This window comes from Melospiza melodia, chromosome 4, assembly GCF_035770615.1.
Source record: "Melospiza melodia melodia isolate bMelMel2 chromosome 4, bMelMel2.pri, whole genome shotgun sequence".
NCBI classification, from domain to species: domain Eukaryota; kingdom Metazoa; phylum Chordata; class Aves; order Passeriformes; family Passerellidae; genus Melospiza; species Melospiza melodia.
In genome coordinates this window covers 23,713,889-23,740,737 of record NC_086197.1, presented here as the reverse complement: position 1 = coordinate 23,740,737, position 26,849 = coordinate 23,713,889, and the positions used below count along the sequence as shown (strand labels likewise).

Here is a 26,849-nt window from a genome sequence, read left to right as displayed (position 1 = left end):
TTGCAAAGAATCTGTGTCTGGACATAAAAAATTTCCATTCCAAGCTGTAACAGAATTGCCCATGTCAGCCACTCAGGCATCACTGCCTGTATGGCACGTCCTTGCAGAGATGGTGCACCTCAAAGAAACACAAGGGCAAAGAATTCTGCTCTGAATGTCTGTAAATAATTTTTAATTAGCACCAATTTGGGAAGAGAAAAAAAGAAGTGTTTTGCTTGTAGATGCTTTATGATGGAAAAGGATGGGATTTGTTAAATAAATAATTCCTTTTGAATTAGTCACCAGGTCTAATTAAGTGATACCAAAGGGACAAGGAATCAGAGGAGCAAGTTTGAAAGAATATCTAGCTTAAACATAAGATAGAAGTAGTATTTGAAAATATCAAAATAAACAGTGTGCGTGAATGTTTTTCTTGGGATGAGCCAAGGGAAATATTTTCCTGGATTTGGCCCATACAATGTGCAACAGATGAAACCAATCTGGTTGTTCTTTTGAATGAATTGCACAATTAGTGGATAAAGGGAGATCTAGTGGATGCTTAAGCAAAGCCTGTGTGTCATTTGAGCAGCATTACCCTCTAAATCCTGGTGTTTGAGTCCTTCCTTATCCTGTAATTGACTTTCCCTGTTGGTGGTGTGACTCCTTTGACTCCAAGGGGCTGATTTCACCTACTGGAAAGAGGAAACATCTCTTTGATTCCTGGCAAAAATTTAGATGTTTTAGCTCTACTGGCAAGAAGTCTGCACTTGCTGGAGGATTTTTCTGCTCCTTTAAAATAGAGATACAACTAACATCTCTAACGTGATCCCAGGAAAATCTATTAGTCACAGCCAAACCATCCAGGCAGCCCAAGGGATGCTCTGCCCCTGCAGTGCTGCTGCCAAGGGTTTCCTAAAGCCTATTGGGTTTTCATTCCAGCAGCTACCCATGGGTTCTCAGCACAGCCGTGGATGTGGAGAGGAGCGGCCACCTGCTCTGCCCTCTCAGACTCTGGCACCAATCACCAAAGCAGAGGTGAGAGCAGACCCTTCAAGATCCAACAAGAAATTTCAGATCCTGTGCTGTCACTGCTGAGGCACGCTCCCCATCTGCTCCTGGTCCCTTCCTGTGTAAAACCCAGGGAAACTTCAGGGAGCTCTGAGGGACACCTCCAGCTCTGGAAATGAGACAAAACAACACAAAACCAGTGACATTTACATGCCTGTTGTGGCACATGGTAAGCATTAAATGCAGAAGAAGCTCCGATATGACACTGTGCACAAGTTTCTATTAAAACATAAAATTTGCCTCTGTCCTCAGTACAATTTGCTAATAACAGTAAACCTGAATTTCCCAACACTGCTCAGGAAAGATGTTTTTTTAGTATGTGCTTGTGTGTATCCCTGGTTTGTGTGATTTCCAAACTCAAAGCTACGTGAAGCTGGAAGGAGCTTCGGGAGCTTATATCAGCAACACATGAACAAAAATTGTCATAAACCCAGTGTAACAATCAAAAAAGCCATGCATTAAAAAAAAAAAAAAAAAAAAAAAAAAAAAGAAGGTGAAGCCCAAATAATAAAACAGCAATAAAATACTACAAACACAAGAGCTTTGTTTCTGCCTCTGCCAAGGGAGACAAAGCTCAAAGGATAATTTGTGTCCAGCCTTTCCCAGCTAAGGCAGAAACAGAGCTATGCTGCATTACTGAGATGAAGGAAGTGCAAAAAGGCACACAGGGATTTTTTTTTCCCTTCCCCTTTGCACAACTGCCTTGTGTTATTCGGAATCCTGATGTCAGTGCATCTGAGGGAAGGATTTGGAGAGTGCTACCTGCTCAGCAGAACTGGGTGTTTGAAGGTGGGCTGGCAAAGCTGTTGTAGGTGGCACTGGGGGACAGCACAATTTGTTGAATTCTTCCATCTCTAAAAAGAAATACAGGTTGTCAGAGAGAAATATTAAAGGTTGATTCCTTCTCTGCCTTAGAAGTTTCTCTGCAATGTGTTGGGTATCCCCTACCAAAAAATGTTTCAGAAATGGTGCTGACCATTGTAGTGAGGGAAGGAAGTGTTATTCAAGACAGTCCTTGTGCTGGCCTGGCCTGTTAATATTAACACAGCTTGCTACAGAAATTGGGACAAACTCTCCCTTTGCCATGGGAGCTTTCACTCGAATGAGTAAGGAATGAATTTACACTTATCTCAGCTTTCAGGAGCAGGCCTTTTAATCATGACTAAATGCATGGCAGATATGTGATATAACATGATAAGTAGAGAGAAAAATGTGGTACCTCTAAAGGGATGGGGTAGATTATTTATTTATTTATTTAGTTTGTTTGTTTTTTACATATCACAGTTACCAGATGCATTCAAAACTTTTTATGTTCCTTTTACATTTCCCGCCCCTGTTCTCTTCAGAGTGGTTCTCCCAGGATTTTAAGGAAATAGATAAGAGAAATGGGGTTAAGCTTTTGCGATGGTAGTATAAACCCTTCTTCATCTGCCAAATGCTCCAGGGATGTTATTTATGGCCATAATTGATACTATTGAAATTAAATACCTGGAGACCTTGTGTTTGGCTGCTGGAGTACGACAGGTAGCTCACTTTCTTCCTTTTCATTTTAAAAACAGGGTCTCCTTGGACTACATTCTGTCCCACAGAAATATGGCAGAGCTGAATTCGCTGATGTAAGTGTGCTGCCTCCATCCTGTCCCTGCTGATATCCAGCACGGGTTATCCAAACTTTCATCTTTTTGTCTTTAAAACACTGCCATCTGTTGTTTCCAGATGGTTCAGTCTTCTGTTTATCCAAAACTTTGTTCCAGACCATATGGAAAAGATATCTATTTTTAATTAACCATCATATTTTCTTAAAAAACATACTACAGAGATGAGAAAAAAATAGGCCTTGCTTACGCAGAGCTGCTCGTGAAGGGATGACACTTTATTATGCACTGGAGCTTCAAGATTTTGACCATGTGGCCATTCAGAACATTCAGATACCACAGAAGCTGCCAATTTTGCAATAACACAAACATGCTTGAAGCATTTGAGAGCTGTTGTCATATATATATATTTTTTTTTTCCATTGGTATTAACACATTAATCAAGTCATTTCCATAGACCACTTTTTCTAAATAGGCCATTTTCAGCTTTTTCCTTCTCAAGTCAGAAACTCCTCAGAGAATCATAAAATGATTTGGGTTGGAAGGGACCTTGAAGATCATCTTGTTCAAAACCCATGCCATGGGAAGGGATACTATTCACATTTTGTTGTTCAGGGTTCCATCCTGGCTCTTCAAGGTTAGTTTCCTCCCAAAATTCCCCTGTACTTGTGCTGTGAGACCCCATCTTCACCATGAACCAGAAAGCAGTGAAAAAAAGAGACCATGAGGACATTGCCTTCAACTCAGAGCAGAAATGAAGGAGGTAAAAAAAAGTCAGTAGAGGTACTCATCCAGGAATTCATCTCGATGAGATCAATTCCATCTTTTCTTTCCTGAACCTGAGTTTCTGATAAAAGAATTTTCAATGCTAAAAAGTGAAGGAGATACCAGGCTCGGGCAGAAATAGATTTCTTCAGGACTTAAAAAAGAAATAAATATAAAAGGATGTTATTTTTAGGAGCAGACTGCGCTTTTCATTCCTCAGTTCAAAGGAATATTTAGAATGAGAAGTTGAGTTTCCACTCAAAGCCATCCTCTTTGAAGCAGGATAAAGGCCTGGCCTTCCATCCTTCAAACAACTGCAAGATTTTGTCCTCCTGAGTTACAGTCTTGTCCTCCCAGCCACCCACAAGCAGCAGCCTCCCCCAGATACAGGCAGATTATGGCTCTGTAAAGTGACCCAAGTTGAAACTAAGGAGGGAAACAGGTGCCAGGTGGCCAGCACAGACTGGTACAGAACTGCTTGGGTCTCTCAAGCTGTTCCTCCCCTCTAATTTACCAGCTCTCAGTGTAGCCAGGAGCAAAAAGGAAACAAAACACAGTGGTGCAGATGTGGGAAATCCTGCAGGAAAGATCAAAATCTAACTGCATTCTAAGTGGACAGACAATAATAATGTGTGTTACATTTAATTAATTAGAGAATTAGCTAGCCCTAGCTGAACACTGGTTCCTTTCTGGTGAATATTTACAGGCCGCTTCTCAGCTTGAAACAGAGCCAGATACATTTTTTTTCCCATTACTTGTAGTACTTTATCCAATTTTCATCCACTTGAGAGTGCTTGAATGCAGATCCACCAGAGTTCCGGAAAGGAAAATTGTGTGAGTACTCTGCAAAATGTGCTTTCTTAGATGTAAGGCATGGACAACACAGTATCTTTCACTGCTATTTTATATTACTTTATCTTTTTTGAATGATCAAAAGAATACCTGGCCAGGTGAACAGTCAGAATGATCTTACCGTTCTATAAAGCTCACCTCTGTGGGGCATTGTGCCTTTCATCAGCTCATTTTACCTGTCAGGAGCTCGTTTGGCCTTTTCCAATGCTACTTGTTTCAAAAGTCTTCAGTGTTTACATCTTAGTACCAGTGAAGTGGAGGTCCCCAAGTGATATTCCCATTTTTGGATATATTTTTCACTTTTTCTCTGAAAGCAGTGATCATTAGCTAGGAGTGTGTTTGCTCACAAACAAACAAAGTCCTTGCATGAATTTACAGACAAAATGTTTTGGGGATTACTGAAAAACAAAATAGGGCTTTTTTTTTCCCTTATAGGAAATTGTAAGTACAAGAATAGGATGCAGTCCTGGGTGCAAGAATCCCAGCCAGATCCAAATGGAACCACACAGATATTGGGGACAACAAATTATTTCAGATTAGTGTTCATTTGAGAATAGCAGAGGGAAAGAGGCTGAGGCAGAGGCACAAACAATGTTAGAGAAGCAGTCCTCTAGTGTCAGTCCCATTTTGCACTGGAGCACAAGCAGTGTGCTTCTTTAATGCAATAAGAATACATTTCCCCCAGCTCCAGTGACTAGAAAGAAGCATGGCAGAACCAGCCTTTGATCTAACTTCCCTGTCTTCCCTCTGGTAATGTGAAAAATGGCATATCATGCTTGGGCTGGTCTGAGATTTTCTGGATGGTCTCTTCCTCTAGAGGGGAGAATTATTCTCCAAAATTATTATAGAGCCCCCGAGTGATCACTGCCCATTGAGAGGTCTGTGGATGGACACATTTTCCTCATGGCTCTGAGATGACAGAGAACACCCTGCTCCCTGAAGACATTCCTGCTGTTCTTGAGCATCAGCACTGATGTCATTGATGTCCCAGGTGCCTCAAGATGGGTAGTGGGGATTTCCAGAGGTTTCACAGGAAGGAAAGCTGAAAATGTGGGAACCGTCCCCTGTCAGGATGCATGTTCACATTTAGGAAAGCTTTGTAAGAGAGATTCTAACTGTGTCTGCAGCTGGGCAGGGCTGACATTAGACAGAACTTCTGATTCTGAAAACGTGTTGTCTGGAGGCCAGGAAACACAGTGAGGTCTGTGTCACCTTCAGTCCTCTGGAGACTTAATGCATTAAATATTTGCCAGTCTTTTGGTACAGATGTTCATGAACACATGCAGGACTGCTGAAAGAGCTGCACAGCCCCTGGGTCCTGTTCTTGTTCCAATACATAAATTATTAATTCCCTCTTTGTCCTCCCATACTCTTTCATGACACAGCTTTGGTGATTACTACCAATTTTTACCTTGGCCCACCCCTGTTGGTGGTTGAGTCACTAAATTTCCATTGTCTATGTGACACAATTAAACAAAGAACCTCTTCTTAAGGAGACTTTCTGCAGGGCTCCACTTGTGCTCTGTGGTTTATATCCAAGACATTGGCACGGCAAGCACAGGCTCACACCTTGCTGTTATGAGAAGTGAGGAGAATCACCTGAGGATCATTTCATTCATCCCCATACAAACAAGTCCTGCTTCCCAGAAATGCTGGAAAGATCCTCATGGCTCTGTCTGATTTGCTACAAGTTCTGTGTGGGAGACCTGTGCCTTTCTGTGGGGACAGCTGGGAGTGAGTTCAGCTCTGCTTGGTGAGCACAAATGAACAAAGATAAGTAAATAAGAAAACAAAATTGAATAGTTGGTCTCTCCTTTTTGCCCAACAGTGCTTTAAATGGCATTTTGCAGTTAGAGTCAGCTGAGAGGTTCTTGGCAATGCTGCCTCAAGCTGAATTTTACTGACTTGCAGGCTAGAAGTTACAGAATGCTTCTGCCACAGGAAGAAAGAGAAGGAAGATGAGGGAGGTGGGAGAAAGCAAAAAGGAGAAAAGCCCTGGAAGACTGGGAATTTGAGACCTAACACAACAGGGGATGTGAAATATATGGGAATGGTAAGCACTGTTTCTATGTGAGGCTGATTGTCCTGCAGCAAAACGAGCTTGCAGCAGAGATGGAAGGAGGAATTTTGATTGTCCAAAAATCTCCTTAGGAAAAAGCCTAGGCATCTAAATGTTTTTATGCACTTATCAGTCATTATCTCTAAGTGCTACTGTGGTCACAAAAATACGACATCTATTTGCTCCACAGATGCTTTTAAACAAGAGGTAAAAATTGGGCTTTGGCAGACCCAAAGTAACAGACTCTCAGTGTCTTCATGGCTGTGGGAGCCCAGCAAAGGAAAGAAAAAAAAAAAAGTTGAGATTTGGGGAAATTCGAGAACCTGGTAATGAGAACTGGCACTTCTGAAGGTGGGACTGGTCCTGATTTTCTGTCTGCCTTGAGATATGTATCTCTTGTGTTGTGTTGGACTGTTCCGTTCCCCCCTGTTTTGTAATGGTTCTGCCCCGGTTCTCCCTCCCCTCGCTGCCACTGTCAGCTACCCCAGTTCCTCCCCGGTTTCCCGGGAGATCAATGTATCTCTTTCTAAACCACGCCCCAGTGCCCTGACAGTCACTCTCTGCCACCACCTTTTTCTCCAGAAACTTCTGTCTAGGGCACGGAGTGATTGGCTCAGGGGCCGGGGCCCCTCCTCCAGGTTGTTATTATTGGTAGTTCCCTTATGTCTATCCTCTGTACCCCACTCCCCTCTGGATCCTCCTTCGCCCAAGGACGGGCTCCTCCCCTGTATCCCCTCCTTCCGTAAGTTGCTGTAACCCTTTTCTCACTCTTTTCGGTGGTGGGCTTCCCTGGGGTCTAGGTTAAACCGGGACTTGCCCCAACTGGAGCGCGCTCTCTTTATTTCCTGCTGGTTGTAGCCTGAGGCAGCCTCGTCCTTCTGCAAGGAAGCATCGCTGCTGTAACGCAGGGTGCTCTCTCCTTAGGCGCTGTCCCAAACACCGAGAGTGGGACAGTGCCCCCCGAGCTGCCAGCGGTGCTGGCCAGCTTGCCGGGACGCTCGGTAAGGTCAACCCTTCTCCTTTCTTGCAACTGCTTCAAGAATCAAAGCTGAGGTGTTGAAATGTCAATCCCATTCTGCCAATGGCAACATAAAAATAATTCCTGGACATGTCTTAGATCTTCATTGCTGGTAATGGTGTGTTGAAACACCTACTGGTGAGTAAAGTCCCTTCACATGAAGTACTTCATATGTCCCATACTAATTTAATATTCCCTTTTCCTGTTTGAATGTGTATGATGAGTGGAATTCATTGAGCAAAGATACTGCTGAGAGAAATGAAATGTCAGGGCAAGACAGAGAAGCACCACATGAACTGAATGAGGTTTTTTCTGATTGGTGCATCCTTGGTAGAATTTTTAGCTACAGGATAAACCATAACCATTCTTCATGGCGGCTTGAATGATGCTTCGACAGACATTGCAAAGGGCCAGTGTGAGGAGAAAAGTCAGCAAACATGCAAGTCTTTCCTTTCAAGGTTACTCATCCAAGTATCTCAGATGCCAAAATTTGAATAAGTTTATGTTTCATAATCTAAAATGTAACAAGGGAAAACCAAGGATAAGTTTATAGTAATATCCAAGTTCGCTCTCAGCTGCCACCTCAACATGGTTAGATGTATTTTGCCTAAATATATGAATTTGTGCTGAGGGTGATAAGCTGCTTGGAAATAAAATCCACAAGCAGGGCTGGAAGTTAGGTAGAACCTACTTTGTTACTGCAAATGCAATACATATGTGTGTGAGACAGAGGCATTGGCTGGGGCTCAGAGACAGACAGTGATCTCAGAATACAGGAACACTGTTGAGCAGAATGAGCCATTCCTCTGAAGCGTTTTTCTGTGTCCTCTGATAAAAGGGTGCATTTGGGTATAGTCACTTCACAATGCTACCCCTAAAGAGGCAGAACCTTGTCTGCATCAGGATTAGCCCAGTGCTAGCAGGAGACACGGGCAGCCTTGTTCATCACTGCTCTGCTGACTAACCTTGTGCCCTCATCCTCATCACCCGGTGTCAGTCCCTTACCCTGCCTCGTGCTTTATCCCCTGGCCTTTTGTTCTGGCTGCAATTAGAGTGTCTGCCTCTCAGGGCACTGACCACATCCTCTTATCTTCGTGGAGGCTTTTGTGACCTTAGCAGAGATGAATGGGAGACAATGACCTCTCTCATCATTGCTTTGGGTGATTTTGGTGATGGCTCCCTGCTTATCTAGAGCACATTTAATCATGTAATACATAAACTTCCACCTGGTTTGCATATACTGACAAAGCTGCTGAAATTGGGTGGTTTTATACTCAGCTGCATTCCATGCAAAGGTTTTGCAAACTTTGGTAAAGTGATTCAACTGGATCTCTCCCCTCTCTATACCTCCATTATGGTGAGATCCAGTGGAATTTGCATTGGATGAAACCAATAAACTTCAACACTGGTTTCTTTATACTAAAGAAAAGTCAAGCCCAGCAGAGAGGCGTAGGAGGTGAAGGTTTTATTCCTGGTCTGATCTCCTCTGTGACCTTGAGGAAGTTGCCTCACTGCAGCAGCTCCCATCCTAGTTACACTTCTTGTATCCTGGCTGTTGAGGCTGGAAATGCTTTTTGGGGGAAGGATTGTTTCTGCATGTTTATGAAGTGGTTCACCAGGCCATCATCCTGATGGGCATCTTAAAGCTCTTTCATGATATCCCTAAAACAAGATTTCTTGACAGGAGGAACAGCTTCTACTGACAAGAGAAATAAGTTCTATTATAAATGTGGAAGTGGAGGGACAAGCAGAAAAACAGCAAAGCTGAGAGGCAGAGCCTACTGGTTACCATAACCATTTGGCAAAAGTTATACAAGTTTTACAGTCTCTGCACAAGCAATTCAGCCTGTAATTATACTCTGCATCAAAAATAAACAAAAAAAATCCCTAAATGCACACACAAAACTTCAAACCAGAATGCCTCCTTTTTTCGGTAAACTTTCTTTAACTGCACTGGTGAAATGAATGTATTGATCAGTGGCACTAAGAAATATAACTAAATATTAGTAAATTTTATTTTTTCAGACATTTCTGTCACGCACAGCGGCTATAGCTGGGATGGAGGAGGTGAAAATTCTCAAAGACTGTATTATTTTATCAGATTTCTCAGGGTGTTTTTAATCCTGTATCTTGCAGCTGATTGCAACGGCAAAAATTAGTAGGGATCTGCACTCCTAATAGGATTTGCACCCATTGCGAGCCTGGGGCCTCCGGGCAGAGCCATCAGCCAAGCCTGCTTAAACAGACATGGAGATCCCACTGTCTAACAACCATGCAACTAGAAAACATCTGTATTTTCAACTGAGCATCAAAAGCTGGTTGCCTGCCTTTTCAGAAACAGCCCCTAATCCTATTTATGACCCTGTGACTGACAGGCATCTGCATTCCAGACAAAGTACAGAAGAGTTCTCAATTACAGGAAATATGTAGAAAGTTGCAGCATGTTATTTGCTCATTAGACCTCCCCCTCAGTGACTGTGGGAGTGCAAGGCATGTTGGTAAACTCTCCGGCTACCTATCATTTGTCTGTCATAATGCGATCAGCCATTCATTACTAATGAAAAGCTAATGCCTCGAGGGAATCCAAAGGTTGGAGTTCAGAGTGGCTTCTTAGGAAGATAAAAGGGGCAGAGCTAATTCTGAACGGATGTCATTTGTGTTTCCATGTGGCTGTGCCTGCTTTCATCTTTCTTTTAAACCTGTCCAGAGCTACAGCCCTTCTCAGCGTTAAAGAATTTTGAGTGTCACTGAATTGCCTGATTAAGGGAAGTAGGAGTTTCTTATCTGTCTTGATGTCTTTTTTTGGAGAGGGTGAGAAATGGCTTCCAAAGGATCAGCTGATGCTTGTGTCAGGTGCTGTCCTCAGCAGCCATGTAGCCATGGTCAAATCTACCACAGCTCTTCTCAATTGTACATCATCCTCTTCCCACTTCATGGGTGGGGAACTGACCTAGGAGGTGAAACGTGGCTGGGAAAAGTTCATCCATCTTGTCACTGCTCTATCAGAAATTCACTCCCACTTTGCTGCTCCCATTACTGCTGCTTTTCACCTGCTGAAGGCATGAGCTAGAAGTAGTAATTCGGGATGTTTCCACTACAATTTCTAGAGGAAAAATAATGAAGTTTACTTCCCTGTGCTGAGAAGAATGAGGCAGGCATGTCCCCCTTGCCTCAATGCACTGCCTTGACCAGGATTTCAAGAGGATTCATTATTGTCTCTTCCAGGTGGTCAGAGATTCATATTCAGCCTTTCCAAGAAATTGCAGTTTGATTGCCTTTACTTTTTCTATGCCACACCAGCTCATGCCAGGGACAATTCTGTGATCCTGGTGATTGTCCCAGGATCCCGCTGAGGTGACCATTATTATATTTAAAGTGTGCTGTTCTGGAAGTTTGATGTAGATGGATCTGTGTGCATCCTTAGGCAAGAGTCGGCTCTGACTGCTTGCTGCTGCAGGAAAAGTACAGCACATTTCTGATCCCTAGACAAGTCCAGGAGGTTGGATAGTTCACTTGTGGGAGCAATGGATAGTTCCCAAGAACTACCTGCAAGATGCAGAGAATTCAGGATAAATTTGCGATCATCCAAGCCAGTGGTGAAATCCTCCATGTTTACACATGATTGACAGCTCAGTGATGTTTTCAGCCCAGGTTGTTTGCCCACCCCAAAGCCTCACGTCCAAAGGATCTGAGTTAATCCCAGGAAAATGTGTGCCCATTTCAGACATGAAAGATTGAAGGGAGGCATGACAGAGAGGAGCTGTGTGAGTACACGTGCAAATAATAAGTGTCCTTTTCTCTGCCGCCCTCCCAGCACCCACTGGTCTGGAAGACTCTGGGCACCTTGACAAAATTTAACTCAATCTTTTCTAACTGGTCAGCATGTCCTTAAGTAAACCTTAAAACCACCACAGAGTTAGGCAAGAGAGGAAATAGCCAATCCTGACGCAATGCCCGGAGCAACACATGGAGGAGAATTAGGAAGAAACAAAAACATCCTGAATTTCTCCTTGAAAGTGTTTGCCATAGTTGGGCCTTGCATGTGACAGAGGAGATTCAGCATCACTGTACCTGAAATTACTGCTTTATTGGCTAACTGAATATCTTTGGCCTTAGCAAACAATGCAATAATAATACAATTTACTTTTAATAGAAGTCTCCAAATGATGCAATTCCATAATCCCTGAAATTCCAGTTATTCAGGTGCAGATCACCAAAGAGACTCAGCATTAGAAAGTCTCAAAAAACTTGTCTTGAAAAGCAGGACAGGTAAAGGATGAGAGGAAAAATTCAAATGCATTTTGCTGTTTGGAAGCTGCCATGGTGTGTTTAGCACCTGGAGCATTTGACTTCAGAAAAAATCTTAAGATTCTCTGCTTCAGGAGATACTCCCCACCTGTATCCCTCAGGTGTCCTGTGTAGGGCCAGGACCTGAAATTCAAGGATCCTTCCAACACTGTGCTTTCTATGATGCTGTAAAAAAGTGTTGTCACTCTCTGTGGCTCACAACATTGTTTTATTAGTTACTGATTGGTAAATAATGGTTCTTCTGAAGAGTAGAAGAAGAGTAACACCATTTTCCCTTCAGTGCCTCCTCTCCTCATTGCTCTGACCCTGTTGCATGTGGCCCTTCCAGTGGGATACTTTCAGGGTGGGAAGAGGAGTAAGGAACAGGAGAGGAGTAATGTTGTATTTTCACATCCTGGTTGAAATCTCTATGTACTTCATGAGTTACTGGATGGAAAGAAAGGTCCCTATGAATGATTTTATTATCTGAATACATTTGATTTTTGCCTCAGTGATACCGTACACAATGAGTTTCATAATACAATAAAATGGTGTGAAAATGTTTATTTACTTTGCTGCCACCTTGAGTCTTTTCCATTTAATAAATCTAAGTTTTATGTTTGTGGAGTGCCATATACCCTGGATTTTAGTTTGGACTCTGAGGTTTAAAGTGCTACTACTGAATAGAAGAGAAGCATTGTGTATTCCAAAAGTTTACAGCCTGTGTGGCTGTCTCTGTGTTGCCTTTCCTAACAGAGAATCAGCAACTCACGAGGCTGTACCCAGCTCATTTGAGATGTGGAATTGCAAAGGTTGTCCCTCAGAGTGCCTGGAGCTATTTGATGATGAATAATGTGACCCTGGTAAATCAGATATGCCCAAAAGTACTCTAGGGACACACACATTAAAATGGCTCACAGAGTACAACTGCGTCTCCATGGTCAGTTAAAACAGCTCAATGTGGCATGAAACCTAAGGAAGATTAAATTACTTCTTGTCTCTTGACCTGAACATATCAGAGCTTCAGATAACTATATATAGGCGATGGAAAATATTCATTGCCTATAACAAACATTGTTTACAAAATTCTCTAAATAGGGCTCTTTTCCACTGCCAAATATAGACTCTTAAATGAAGCAGGACAGCCAAAACCCCTACAAAACTGCCTTTATAATCTCTGAAGGCAGGAACTGTCATGGCAGTCCTTTGTGCTCTTCCTTGGCTTGCAGCTTCAGCTCTATCTTACCAAAGTCAGGGGGAGTTTTTCCATTGACTTCCAAGCTGTGTGGAACTGTCCTGGTCATCCAAGATTTACACACTCATGTTTTGCTTCTCAGCCCACAATTTTTGTTTTGACTCCCAAAAGGCAGAAAGCAAAGGATATTAAGCAGATCTCTGATTGAAAGCCTTGACAGAGTAACTTCACCTTAAAACTGAAGCATCTATGGATGCTTAGGACCTCTGTTATTTTTGGAATGATTTTGGCAGTTCTGAGCACAATCAGAAGGAGCTGAACGCTCACTTGCTGTGCTGAACAAATAAACCTGTCCACAATGATGTTACAGGGAGTCATTCCAATCACACTGTTAATAGCCACCAAAACCATGTCATGCCCTGGAAACAGGGGTATCCAAAAGCAAAGGTCATGTGTGATTATGGTAGTTTTATAAATCCCCTGGGAAATGGGGAAGAGGATTTGAAGTGGATTGCTGAGAGTTGGAATGGGCAAAGTGGGAACACATCTTCTGTTCTGATAAGTGTGCATGTGGTGGGGAGGCAGAAAAGTGGCCTTTCTGAGGGGAGATGATCCTGTGCTGGCTCCCTGGCCTATCTGACAGGAAACCACCAGCCTTTTCCCATGAAATGCCAGGCATATCCAAATTTATATAAAGAAATAAACTCCAGGTGAACTCCTAGCCCACCTTACAATAAATGTCAAGCTTCTGTGGATTTCCATCCTTAAAGAAAGCATAAATCCTTTTGTTTCATATTTGAAAAAAAATCCTTATAACAGAGACGAACAAGACTAAGACAAAAGAGGGGAAATAAAACAGACTCAAAATGATAACTTACAAAAAAGTAGAACTAATTTCACACATCTCCATTTCATAGAAATGTATAATACTTGTGAAAATACAGAGATTGCTATTTATTGTCCATGTTTTATAAGAAAACGTCTTCCGCTCATTATGGAGCTATAGGATTCCTCCCAAAACGATGCATTTAATTTTGGAGAGAGACTATTGACAAGGGCCTGGAGTGACAGGACAAGGGGGAATGGCTTCAAACTGACAGAGAGTGGAGTGTAATTATATAACAGGAAGAAATTGTTCCTTGTGCAGGTGCTGAGGCCCTGACACAGATTGCCAGAGCAGCTGTGGCTGCCCCATCCCTGGAAATGTCTAAGGCCAGGTTGGATGAGACTTTGAGCAACCTGGGATAGTGGAAGGTGTCCCTGCCCAAGGGAACTGGAACAAGATGATCTTTAAGGTCCTATCCAATCAAACCATTCTGTGACTCTATGATGATTCTATATGATTTTTATTAAATTCCATTTCAAGTAAAAAGTGAGGGCTTGTACTCTATCAGATCTCCAGATATCATTTCAAACCCATGAACAGTGAGAAGCTAAACACTTGCTTAAGTCTTCTTATAAGCAGAGCCTTAGAATCATGGTTCAAATGACTCTTGTTTTTTCCCACCTCTGTTCTTGAAATCATACCTTAGTCTTGGATTAAATAGAATACATGATTCTGACTACAATCCATTTAGGTAATAATGAAACTATTCTGGTATATTTTTTGTTGTTGTTGAATGTGCCTTTCCTAATTTATTTAAAACATATGAGAGATAAAATGTTTGAGTCACTCCAAAACTGAGACTATTTGTCAACTAAGACCTGACAGCAGGGAGGCTGGTGCCAAATTGGCAAACCAATGTCCAGGCCTCAAGTGGACTTGAATTTTTGTAATTGCATGTGTGGCTGGAAGCTGCCAAACAAGAACAGATCCAGCAGTGGCATCAGCTCTGTGCCATTCACTAATTTCTATCAGATCATTGTAAGGGATGGATTTAAAATGGAGCTATCTGGGAATTTTGATGTATGCCTGTGAAGGAAAACTCTTTCTTGTGGAACGAAACTCTAGAGAATGATGTTTTCTTGTACCTCAGCCTCTTCCCTCCTCCCACCAAACATCAGGCGCAGCATGCACGTGCTTGTGGGGAACTGCTCCTTCTCCACCTGCTGCTTTCTTCCTTTTTCCCAGCATTCATAGACGTAGGGCTCTGAGGTCAGCCCTGCAGATCTGAGAGCAGGACTTTTCCTTTGGGCTTTGCAGCTGGGCTGAGCTCTTGGGCTGTGGGTGAACAGCCAATCCATGATGCCCTGCTATGCAGGAGGCAGGCAGGAGTTTCCCCTGCACAAAGCTTGGAATGACCAAGTTTGTTAGAACAAGTGACTGGGCCAGAATGGATGCTGCCTTATCTAACTGATTGCACTTGGAATGGCTTCATGCCTCACAGTGCTTTACAGATGCTTTTTTGAGGGTGTTTAAGCAAAAGACAGCTACCAGAGGATAAGCTGTTTTTGAAGACATTTGGCTCTTGCAGCAAATTCATTTGCCAAAGAAAACTCTGTGTTCCATTTCTATGAGAACCCCTGGAAACATTACTCCTGTTGTTGTCTGCTCCTCTCTGCTTTCTCAAGCAAGTGACTGTTGTTTTCACTAGACAGGAAATCTCTTCCTTAGCCTATTTTTTCCTCCATCGGGGCTGCTTCTTTTGCTTCCTTGCTTTTCCTTTCACAAATACTACAGGTTTCTGCTGCCAGCTACTTTATCTCCTTCCTTATCATGCTGCTTTTCAGCCAACAGCCTTTGCAGAAACCTATTTTCCTCTGTAAATCCGTGAAGAGGCAATTTCACATAATCTAAGCTAGACAACTGTACCCTAAAGAGCTCTTCCATTGTGTGCAGAGCCTTGTTCGACACATCCCTGGCTGCAGGAAGTTGAACACCAGGGATCATTATTGTGTGTGGGGTATATCACCTAATGTGGCATATGACAGCATTTGATACAGAAAAAAGATGAATTTTTAAGCTCCAATACAATAAAAGATCCAGATTGTCTCCACATATTGAAGGGAGCAAAAATCCAGATTTTACACAATTAAACCAAACTTTAAAGCAGGCTATAAAGGGACTGTTCTGTCAAAGCATGGAATAATCTTAATCTGCCCTCATATACAGGGACACACACACACTGTGAGTTGCTTCATGTTAAAGAAATGAAGAAAACTATTTTAAAACTTTTTCCCTTTCCAACCAATAAATCTTTTGGTACCTAATTTTTTAAGGAGTGTGTCTGTGGAAAGAGCAGTCTGGCTCAGAAAGCAAAAGGTTTCAAGCTCTCAGAAGTTCCATAGCCCTGTTTATCTGCTACCTCACCTAGAGATCTTTAAAACAATCATTGGAACATTTCCTGTCTGATTTTCTTATCCCTGCATGGTAATTTCTTCCCACTTGTACTAATGTCTTACAAGGAACATTTGTTTTAATGGCAGGGTATAAAGAAGTCCCCTTAAATTATTACCTTTGCATTTCTATTATTAAGTCTTGAGATTATAAACTTAGCCCCATTATTGATTGCCAAATCCATGAATGCTTACTCTCTTAGTAATGTTTGAAATGCGTAATATTAAATGCAAAATTCGGGTTCCAGCTGCCATATGTTCAACATCCATCACTTCACCTGATTTTCCTCGTCGTTGTACTTGGGTGTAGGATTCAGCCCATAGATCCTTTCTAATCTCACTCCAACATTGCTGCTGCTCCAGTGTGAATGTAGTATGAGAAAAATCAGATTCAGGCCCAGATATTCATTAAGAACCCAATGTTAAGTTGCCCTTGGAAAACTTTTATGGCATGTCAATAGCATGTAATCAGTCATGATTACATTAATGTAATATATACATAATTACATATTAACCCTGTAAAAATATACATATACAAAAAATATAAAATATACATATACATAATTACACATTTACACTGTAAAAAAGCTACAATCCCCACAAAAAATGGAGTGGGAACTCCTTCAGCTAAGCAGGGGGAACTGGGGTCTGGTGTCACCCTCACTGAGATGACTGGCACAGAACAAATTAGTGCTTAGAGCAGGAGCAGAATGAGTCTCATGACATTTTCAAAACACTTCAGTTAGTGGAAAAAAACCCTCCACCACATTTCCTGAAACATCCTGCAGCAGATGAAACCTGCAGGGCAATTCCTCTGGTGCTAAGATGTTTGAGAGGGTCACAGCCTCCTGTGTCTGGAGGCAATCAAAGATGAGTAGTTTATGGGTTGTGTGCAAGTCCAAGTTATTGCATACACAAGGGTTTATCTGGTGATATGAATTTAATGAAGTTTTACAAAGTAAAATATTTCCAATATTGACCCTAATGTTGATTTCATATTTGTGGAATAATGAGCAGAGCATAGAGTAACCTCAGTGTCAGGAGGAAAATTACGGCATTGGTAAAACAGCTAAAATTATCTATCTCCTAATCACAGGGGAAAATATGAAAAAAACCACCAGGATTTCAATTCTTTCAGCATTTAACTAGTTATATAATCCAATATGAGCAAATAAATCCCATCAGCAACGTAATATCTTTTTTTTTTCCAGGTAGGTTGGAACAAGGTGATCATTAAGGTCCCTTCCAACCCAAACCACTCCATGATTTTATGATTCTATGGCTCTATGATTCTGTGATTCTATGGTTCTATGATGCAGAAGATGCAGAAGAGCTGCTTCAGACCAAGTCTGAGCCCAAATGTGTTGCCTATTCATATCCCACAACTGCAGAAATCCCCTCCTGACTGTCCCAAAGTCGTGATGCCACCTCTCATGATGAAAAAGGTTCATCATATGTGTTGTTTTGGGGGCCTTTGTGGTGGACAAAGGTCTGGGGACAACATAGAGGCTGCAGTTGTCCTATGCAGCCATGCTGTGACAATCTTGGGCAGCAAAGCTAAGGGGAAGCTCCTTTGAATCCCACTGATGTTGATTTGGTGTCTTCACAGTCTCCTGTGCCCTGTCATTGGGGTGTTTCTGCTCTCACTGTAAAATATTTGGCACAGTAATTTGCCATAGAGGAGACGGGAGCTGTAAATCTGTAACTGCAGTTATTTTCAGTTGTTTTGAGAGTTTAAAGTGCTTTTGAAATGTTTCAATTAGATGGGCAGCTATTGTGGGTATCATGCTGAAAAAACAAACTAGAAATATCAGGGTGAATACATGAGTAGTGTTTGTTGCAACAACTTGATTTATTTTTTTAGGGTGCATTTTGATTATTTTATTTTCTTTCCTTTCTGGACTTCTGGAATGTGTCTTAGCACCCGTCAGAGTAACTCAGCAGTGATGGAACCTCACTCCTGTGATGGAGCTGTAACAAGTACTCCCCTAGAGCATGCCCTCCCTGGGTAACTTTGTTCACGTCAGTAAATCGAGTCCTGCAGGCTTGTGCCGAGCTACACAGACTCTAGTCGACGGCAGTTCTCACATGCTTAAAGACATGCTTCAGTATTTCCAGTACCAGGGCCTGCCTTCTCCCAGTGGGGAATTGTGTTCTTCCAGAGGCTTTTGTCCCAGTGTGCTTGTGGAAATCTGTCCCTTTAAGTCTTGCAGGGCTGAACGGCTCCAGTCTTCCCGTAGCCATTTTGCAAGTGCTGACTGTTGAGTGCCTGTTCTGGTTAGTCCCTGTCCTGCTTTCCAGATGCCTCTCCTTCCACCTCTGCAGTTCACAAAAAGCCTCACCAGAGGTAAGTCTGTCTTTTCTTTTGTGTTTGATCATGGTAAAAATGCTGTAACACGTTGTTTGTGGTATGAATGTCCATAGCTTTGAAAAATTCTCTGTTCTTTTTTACTGAAGAGCAGGGTCTGTTCCAGGATGCAGCACTTTGCCAGAGTACACTGATTAAGGAGACTTCTGAAGGCTCTTTCTTTTGCAGTCTGAAGGGGTATTTTTGTTTTTCTCTGTAGCTCAGGCAGTTTCACTGTCAGTGGTAAATGCTTTAAACAGGTGCCAGACAGGTGCTCTGTTTATTGCATAAATAAAATTCATTTTGCAATAGTCTTGGATTTGAAAATATAAGGCAGAGGTATTAGCTGAAGGTAGTAAGAGGCACAGTAGGTGAAGGAAATGTGATGCGTCAAAAAAATATCATTTCTCAGACGTCTGTCATGCACTGAATCACTAAACAGCCGCACTATATGTTGACACCCTTGATACATTCCATATTATGTCAGCTAAAAATCTGGATGCCACTGAATGGTTTAAAACTAGTTCCTGGAGAGTAATATGTAATGATACTGTGATAATGAGTATAGTGAAATAATAAATTTGAAATAATAAATAGTAGTATTTGCAAGAAAAGGAAGTGAATTTGGAAGCCTGATTTCCATCGGAAAACAAAAGTTTTAATTGAAAGAGCTGGCAGGCTTGCCTACAAAAAATATAACAGCAGGAGATGTACAGAATCTTTTTCTATGAATGTGGTTAGCCTGCAGGAAATTCATACGTAAGCTCAGGAATCTACCCTTTTCTTCCGGAATGCCAGCAGCTTATCCCAGGGAAGAATGTGAGTAGTGGCTATTACATCATAAAGCAGCCAGTTACACTACAAGATGACAGTCATTTTCTGCTTTGTGCCTCTTCCAAGTTTTGCAGGGGATTTAAGAAGAGCTGTTAAGACTGTAAGACAGAAAACTGCAGAAGCTGTTCCTGTTCTTAATTTGTCATGTACCACAGTCTGGGAAAAAAAAAAAATCTAAAAGGAGCAATGGTGGAGAACGCCAAGCTGGCAGAAAGCAGAGTGCAGGGATGCAGACAGAATCAGTTGCCTGTGTCCTATGCTACTACAAAATGTGATGCTTGTGAAGTGCTTAGAGTGTTTTCAGCTCCAGAGCTGGATCTTGTGACCTGTGATTTTTCTGTGGTGGTTTGGGTGTTTGCAGAGCTCACCCCCAAGCAGAAGTGCTGCTGACAGATGAGTATTTTAACCCCTTGCAAGAGTTGTGGCTACATTGTGCCTGCCTTGTGTGGGTTGTGCTTCTGAACTGACATGGAGGAGAGCTCTGCAATCCTGAATAGTAGCGCACTTCAGTCTGTGCTCTGTCTTGGGCCAGCCACTACCTACACAGAGTCTCAAAATCCCAGGATTGCTCAGGCTGGAAGGGACCACAGTGGGGCAGCTGGACCCACCTCCCTGCTCCAGCAGGGCCATCCCACAGCACAGGGCACAGGATTGTGTCCAGAGGGGTCTGGAATATCCCCAGTGAGGAGACTCCACACCCTCACTGTTCAATCTGTTCAGCCCTCCATCACTGCCCAGGACAGAAGTTCTGCCTCCTGCCCAGGTGGAACCTCCTGGCCTCAGTCCCTGCCCGTTCCTCTGGTGCCATTGCTGGGCCCTGGAGCAGAGCCTGGTCCCTGCTCGGAGCCCTCCCTGCACACAGGGACACCCAGGGCTGAGGGCCCCTCTCAGCTGGGGCTCCTCTCCAGGCTGGACAGCCCCAGCTCCCTCAGCCTTTCCCTGCCACAGATGCTCCAGGCCCTGAATCATCTCTGCAGCCTCCACTGGCCCCAGTCCAGGAGCTCCCTGTCCCTCCTGTGCTGAGGAGCCCAGGACTGGACACAGCACTGCAGATGTGCCACACAGGGCTGGGCAGAGGGGCAGGATCACTCCCTGAGCTGCTGGCAGTGCTCCTCCCAATATACCCCAGGAGACCACTGACCTTCTCGGCCCCAGGGCACTGCTGGCTCATGGACAGTCGCAGCTGTCCTAAATGGTGGGGCTAGGTTTTGTCCTTGGAGCAGTGGAAATGGTTGAGCTGGACACTGGGGCAGAATGGGAGTGCTCACCCCTGCAGGATCTGACATGCCCCTGGGTTTTGTGAATTCCTTCAAACACCATCAGCAATGGAGGCTGCTTTCTCAGTTGCCTGCTTTTGGCGCAGGTGCTGTAGGAAGATTTTTCCGTGTACTTGCAGCCCAGATGTTGCCCTTACAGACAGTAGAAATCATTGTCTGGTGCAGAAGAGATGCCTGTTCCCAAGTGCGTGGAAACATGTTTTGATGTGCTGCCTTCCTACTCCTTGGCTTGTGTTATAGGAACAACATCAATATAGTGGGAAATCCTTTTAAAACGTCTAATATTTCATTGTTACTTTGAAGACTGCTGCCCTGGCCTGTGGGACAGAACTGTGCTGCCATCTCAGAGGAATGTGGCCCTTCCTTTCTCTACACGTAGCCATCCTGGCTGAGGGCCTGTACTGATCAAGCAGACTGTGCCTTTCCATTCAACCACCTTTCACTCAACCATGGAGGAGAACTTTGTTCTGCCTTGCTGTCCAGCTGTTATTTTACAGCTCTGTTCCCAGATTAAGGAACTGGTTATATTTTTAACTCCCAAAATGTCTTTCCCATTAGCGCTTTCCCACTTGATCTGTGTGGGTGGCCTGCAGCTCCTTGGCACCAGCTAACACTTAATTTTGGTCAGTCTTCCAGATCTGGTTGATCCTGTCACCTGCCCAGCCCAGCAACGGGTCATTGTCTTGCACCCAATTCATCAACTCTCATGCAAACTGCACATTTGAGGGTTGGCATTTTGTCCCCACTGCCAGATGTCCAAAGGAGTTGTCTCTTCCCCGCTCCTTGCTCTCTCTTCTACCTAATTTGAAGCCATTTATCCTGGGATTTCCATCTCTGTCCTATGAACTCTTTTATTTTTGGTCAGTGTCAACAGCTTTAACTTAATTTTCAGAGCTCACACTTGTGCTGAAAGCACCTGGGACTTCCCCTTTACAGAATATCTTAATTTGAAATGCTGTGATTTGTAGGTAACCTATGCTAGGGAGAAGTCTTCCAGCCCATTGGAGGCTTCTGGAATTACAGAATAGGTCCATAAAAAAATAAAAATTAAAACTCACATAATAAAATAACTATATAAATAATAAAATAACTATATAAATGTATATTTACCTGTGATGAGAAAATCTATTTTTTACTATTTTAAGAGAAAATTAATTCCATTAAGTGCTAGACTCATGTTTTCTGGGCGCTTCACTCCCTCAGTCCCAAAAATCCCTCTCATTCAGCTCAACCCCCTTTCTCCTCATAGGTAGTTCCTACTTTTTGCCTGTCAGTGCATGTTGGATCAGGAGACGGACAAAGTGGTCTGCAAATAAAATTGTGATCCTGACAGAAAATGAGTCTATATCCTTATTTGTCCTTCTTTTTAAGTCTTTGATGGAATTCACCACTCTCTAAGACAGGGGTGCCCATCCTGCTGCATCCAAGCTGTTTCCAGCTGGCCAAAAAATTCATCTCAGAGTGTGTTATTGGCCACCTTTCCTTAGAGTCCTCCACATTTGATTGACAGACTAATAAATTAATCTGGAGAACTAATAAGAACAGAACAAGAAGTTAGCTGGGAGGGAAGAGGGATGTGAAGGCAAGTGTTAGTGCTGTCCTGACAGCAGTTTGCCAGCTGCAGTGACATATACTGGTTCTTTTCTTTTGACACCTCTGGACCTCCACAGTGAAGGATCTCACCTACCCTGACATCGAGGATGACATTAAACTGCATTTAAGTTTGTGTGTTTGCTCTAAATTTCCCATAAATTTTTGGAGTTGTCTAGCAAGGACTTGGAAAAACATAGGACTTTATTGTAGCAACTTGCTTGATGAGGTATATGGATGGTAGGAGGGATAAATTCACCTGCAGTTGTAGCAGCCTTCAAGCAGGTATTGGAATAAGAGATACAAGGCAAGGAGATAATTACCTAAAAGATTTTCTGTTTCCTCAGCATCTTTTAGAAAGTGCTGCTGTCAAACCCCTCACTTGGAGGGAAGTGTTCAGTTTGCCTTCAGACATAGATGTGAGCCCCTCAGTCACTGAGTTGGCCTTGATAACTTCACCTTAGGTCTAAAGCTGTTCCCACAGTTATCCATAGAATGACTTTTCCCCCTGGCATTCCCAGCTATCTCTGCATGTAACTGACTTCCCTTTCCCCAATACCCCATGCAGGCAACTGGAATGACTTTTGCAAGGAAGAATTTGTGAAGTGCTGCCAAACACTTTGCTGCTTATTGTTGTGCTTTGATTTCTAAAAACAATGAATGATCAGTTTTTTTGATGTGTTCTTTTCATTGCCCTATAAATCCATGTTGTTTTATTGACCATGGTTCAATTATCAAGGACATAACCCAGTAGAAGTTTTTTGAAGCTTTTTGCAAATTTCCATGGTTTTGGATCAAGCCTTAAATGCTAACAGATTATCTTTTGTACTTCTTCTGGGAGTTTAAAGCAAACTTTGTAGGATGGTAACTAAGGGGCTTGATCATATTATTGTTCCATTTGGGGTTTTCTTAGTGAACAACTGTAAGTTCCAGGAATAAAATCACTAATGAATCTTGTTATTACCCTGATCCTTAAAAACATTTGAGTATGGGCTCAGTTTTAAGGATGGGGTTAATCTTACCAACTTGTTGACAGCTCTTTTTCCTTTAAAACTGGACATGCACTTATTATGGGTTATTTTGGATCAAGACTTACACAAGCAGTTAGAGTGAATTAAATCCACTTTTAATGCAGACCAAGCTATGGAACTGTCTCTCAGTAAATCCTGATTGTGGTTATGGGGTGGTTTTTTTGGGGATTTTTTTTGAGAATGAATCTATAAACCACTCCTACGGACCCTATTAGCAGAGACTCACTAAGAGCTTTAAGCACAAAAATCTCCCTGACAGCAGAATTTCAGCTCAAGCTGTTATATTTTATTTTGTTGGGAAATGAATGGATTTTGCAAGGCAGAGGGGCACGAACCCAATTACTGCTATTATCAAAGGTCAGCCTATTTTTTCCCTAAGTTTGCAAACTTCTGGATTTCATTTTTCCTCATTTTCTGCTTTTCTCTGCTAAACTGGGTTTTTTTTAAGCTCCAATTCTGGCTTTCCAGTGAATTTCTTGATATCAGCTTGTGTGTTATTGTTTGTATTCATGCCTCCTAAACTGTAGCTATTCACTCATGGAGCCTGCACTGTTCCCACTGAGCAAACCATTGCTTGGGGCAGTGGAATATTTAGTAAACACTTCATGAGAGAATGGATGACCTCAGGGCTGACAGAACTGGACACTTCAGATAATGTTTAGACACTGTAAAATCTCTGGTATTTATGAAGATTTTATGGAAAAGCATCTGAAGAGAAAAATCTCAAGGAAATTTTCCTAGCCATGAAGTCAAGCTGTATTTGCAAACTGAGCCATTTTTGAAGGCTGGTAGAGGCTTCAAAATTCAGGACATGATGCTTAACCATGATCAGCCATTTCAGTTTATTCAGGTTGTAGTTCTGGAATGTTTCTAATGTAGAAAATTTTATCATGCTAATTATGCTCAGTAATACCTACTGAAAAATGCTTGGGAAAGCCAAAACCATGAGTCTCTGGTGAACTGAAAAGAAACTCGCTTGGGCATCACTGTTCAACAGGACTAGGATCTTTGTCTTTGCTCCAAATATAATGCTGTTGCCTAAAACAGTTCTGTTTCTGAAAAAGAGCATATTCACTGAGCCTGCGGAGTGTACATTCTACCTTCATCTCGCAGTGTTCTTGTGCTGGCAGTAGTTACAGATTTCAGAATTTCATTCTGAATGCCAGTACCTGCACATCTAACTTTGATTTCTCATAATTTGTTCGAACAAAACCAAACTACTAAAGTTCCATCTGAAGCAAGAATCAGAGTTGATGTTGAATTCTCTGCATTGTGGTTCTCAGGAAAGATTGCTTAGCTGGTGGCATGGAAAACCCCTAGGGTGCCTAGTGAGCTGCATTGAGTCAGTCTGAGAGCTGTCAACAATATCTCTCTGAGCAGGGCAGAGGTAATTTAAGGCATGGAAGTGTAGGTCCTATAATATATCCCATTAAATAATTCCATTGGCATCCATCACCAAATTTTATGGGACAGCAGCAACATGGCACACAGAAATTGAGAGTCTGATCTCTCAAAGAGCCCACCACCTGCTTTCAAATGTCACAGATGTAATTCCAAGCTTTATTGTATCAGTAAAAACTGGGACTGATCCCACTGAAGTCAGACATCAAACCTACATGAGATCAGAATAAAGCTGAGTATTTATTAGTTCTGTATGTGACTTAGATACTTTTCACTATTCATATAATTTTTTCCTGTACATTCGGGATTCCAATATGCCATTCAACAGCAATTACTGCTAAAAAATCCCACCAGATTTTGCCTTTCATTTTGTGTGGACCAAATCCAGACCATTGCAGCACTGGCTTGATATTGCTTAAAGTTGGTTTATGAAATGGCATTATGGATCCGTCTCCTTGAGATCCCATGGAGGGAGACGCAAGGCATCAGCCTCTGCAATGATGGATTTGTCCTTGTGCTGCCTTTGCCTGACTGCTGTGAATGGAGAAGTGTGTTCTGCAGCTAATTTGTCACTGCTCTCTGTTTTTGTGCCACTGACACCCTTGAATCTCCCTGGGCGTTCAGGAAAAGAGAAGAAGGAGCCACAGCGATTTCTGACCTCCTGTCTTCAATCCAGGTTCTGTACTGAGGTGCTTTTCATTGTCACTCACATGCAAATTCTCCCTGCATCAGGGTCTCTGTCAAGAAACTTCACCACATAATTCTGTAGTGAAGGGAAAATAGATCACTGAAAAACTCTGCTCAATGAGAATTTTCCTCTTTCTCCCTAAGTTCTATTCTCCAGTGCCCTCATATCCCTCTGAGAAAACTACAGGCACAAGGCCCTTTCTCAGAAACCCATATCTTCCATTTCTGCAGAAAAAAAAATTTAAAAAGCCATGGGATTTTGAGACAAAACTGTTCCCATGAGAATGCCCTCTTGCATAATTGCTGTTATCTGATTATGGTGGGAGAAGGGATTTTTTTCACCTTTACCCCCGCCTAGGACAAGTACCATGTCCCGACGCCAAGTCTCAGGAATCCAAGATTATTGACCTAAGGAATAAATGCCTCTGAGTCAGATCACAGCATCAGAAGGATCCTGAGGGCTGCATTTTTTATGTTTGTGGGATGTAGTTTTCAAGGAGGTCATGTAATAATTATTGCCCTATCCATCTCCCACTTCTTCTTTCCATCAACTCTCCAGCTGACCAGATTCTTTCTCCTAATGTCTTCAAACATGTGATAGCATGGCATAGACACTGTGAATGTGGCAGCTGAACTCTCACTCTCTGCAGAAAAAAAAATTCCTTCCTGGTAGTTTTATCCTTAGGACATAAACTCAGGGATTATGCTCTGACCTGAGATTTGGCTCATCTATTGGGGATATTCTGAATGCTCTGTCAGCAGTGTGGAAATGAGCAGATTTCTGTTTTCTGAACTTAATGGGAATCACATTGAGTAGATTTGTGCAATAAGAAAGATTACAAAAATTATGCTCCATGTGAGCAGTGGGTTGTGTCCCATACAAATCTGACTTGAAATATTTGTTATAACTTGAAAAAAGCTGTCATTTGATATTTAAAAACATATTTAATCTCTCTGAGCCTGAGAAACTAATTCTGTTATTTTCACGTTTGTTTTTACTCTCTGCTGTGCAAGTGTGGGACTTGCAACTCTTACATTGCTCAGCAGCTTTACAGGCATGTTCCTGCTTCATTATCCACAAAGATTGCACACCACAAACCTCTACAAGCAGTAAGTTGAGGTGATTATTTTACAAAATGTGGTGAGTGAAACAAAACCAAGATTTGTATTAAATTTCTCTCTGAGACACTGAGAACATAAATAAGAATCAACAGAGGTTATGTGCAGTGCTGGACACAGTATTTCGCTGCATACTTCCATTTACAGGGTTCTTTTCTTTTGTAAATTACTGCTAAATATATGCGTACTGCTCATACCAGACAGTTCAAAATCTATTTTAAAACCTAAATCCCTAGAACTGGACAAAGTAATGAGAAATTTTTATGAAACTCATGTTAAAAACTGTGCTTGTTTTGTGTGGTGGATAATGCTTCCAACATGGGCTCCCCCTCATACATTTAAATGTGGATTTAGTACTTTCTGAACCAAATTTGGCCATCACTTAACGGCTTCATAGTCCTGAGTGCTGAAAACAGGGGCTACCACAGGGTAACTGACAGCAAGGCTTCATCATTTGTGCACAGCAAGC

General features: G+C 42.3%; 1 long non-coding RNA gene across 2 annotated transcripts in view; it reads left to right on the top strand.

Annotated features, from left to right (window-relative positions):
• The first annotated feature begins 7,005 nt into the window (after positions 1 to 7,005).
• The window catches only part of LOC134417264 (uncharacterized), a 42,852-nt gene continuing 23,008 nt past the window's right edge, over positions 7,006 to 26,849 (top strand). For both annotated transcript variants that reach the window (XR_010027538.1, XR_010027539.1), the window contains exons 1-2: positions 7,006 to 7,060; positions 18,300 to 18,441. This is a non-coding gene — a long non-coding RNA (uncharacterized LOC134417264). The remainder of the gene's footprint in view (positions 7,061 to 18,299; positions 18,442 to 26,849) is intronic.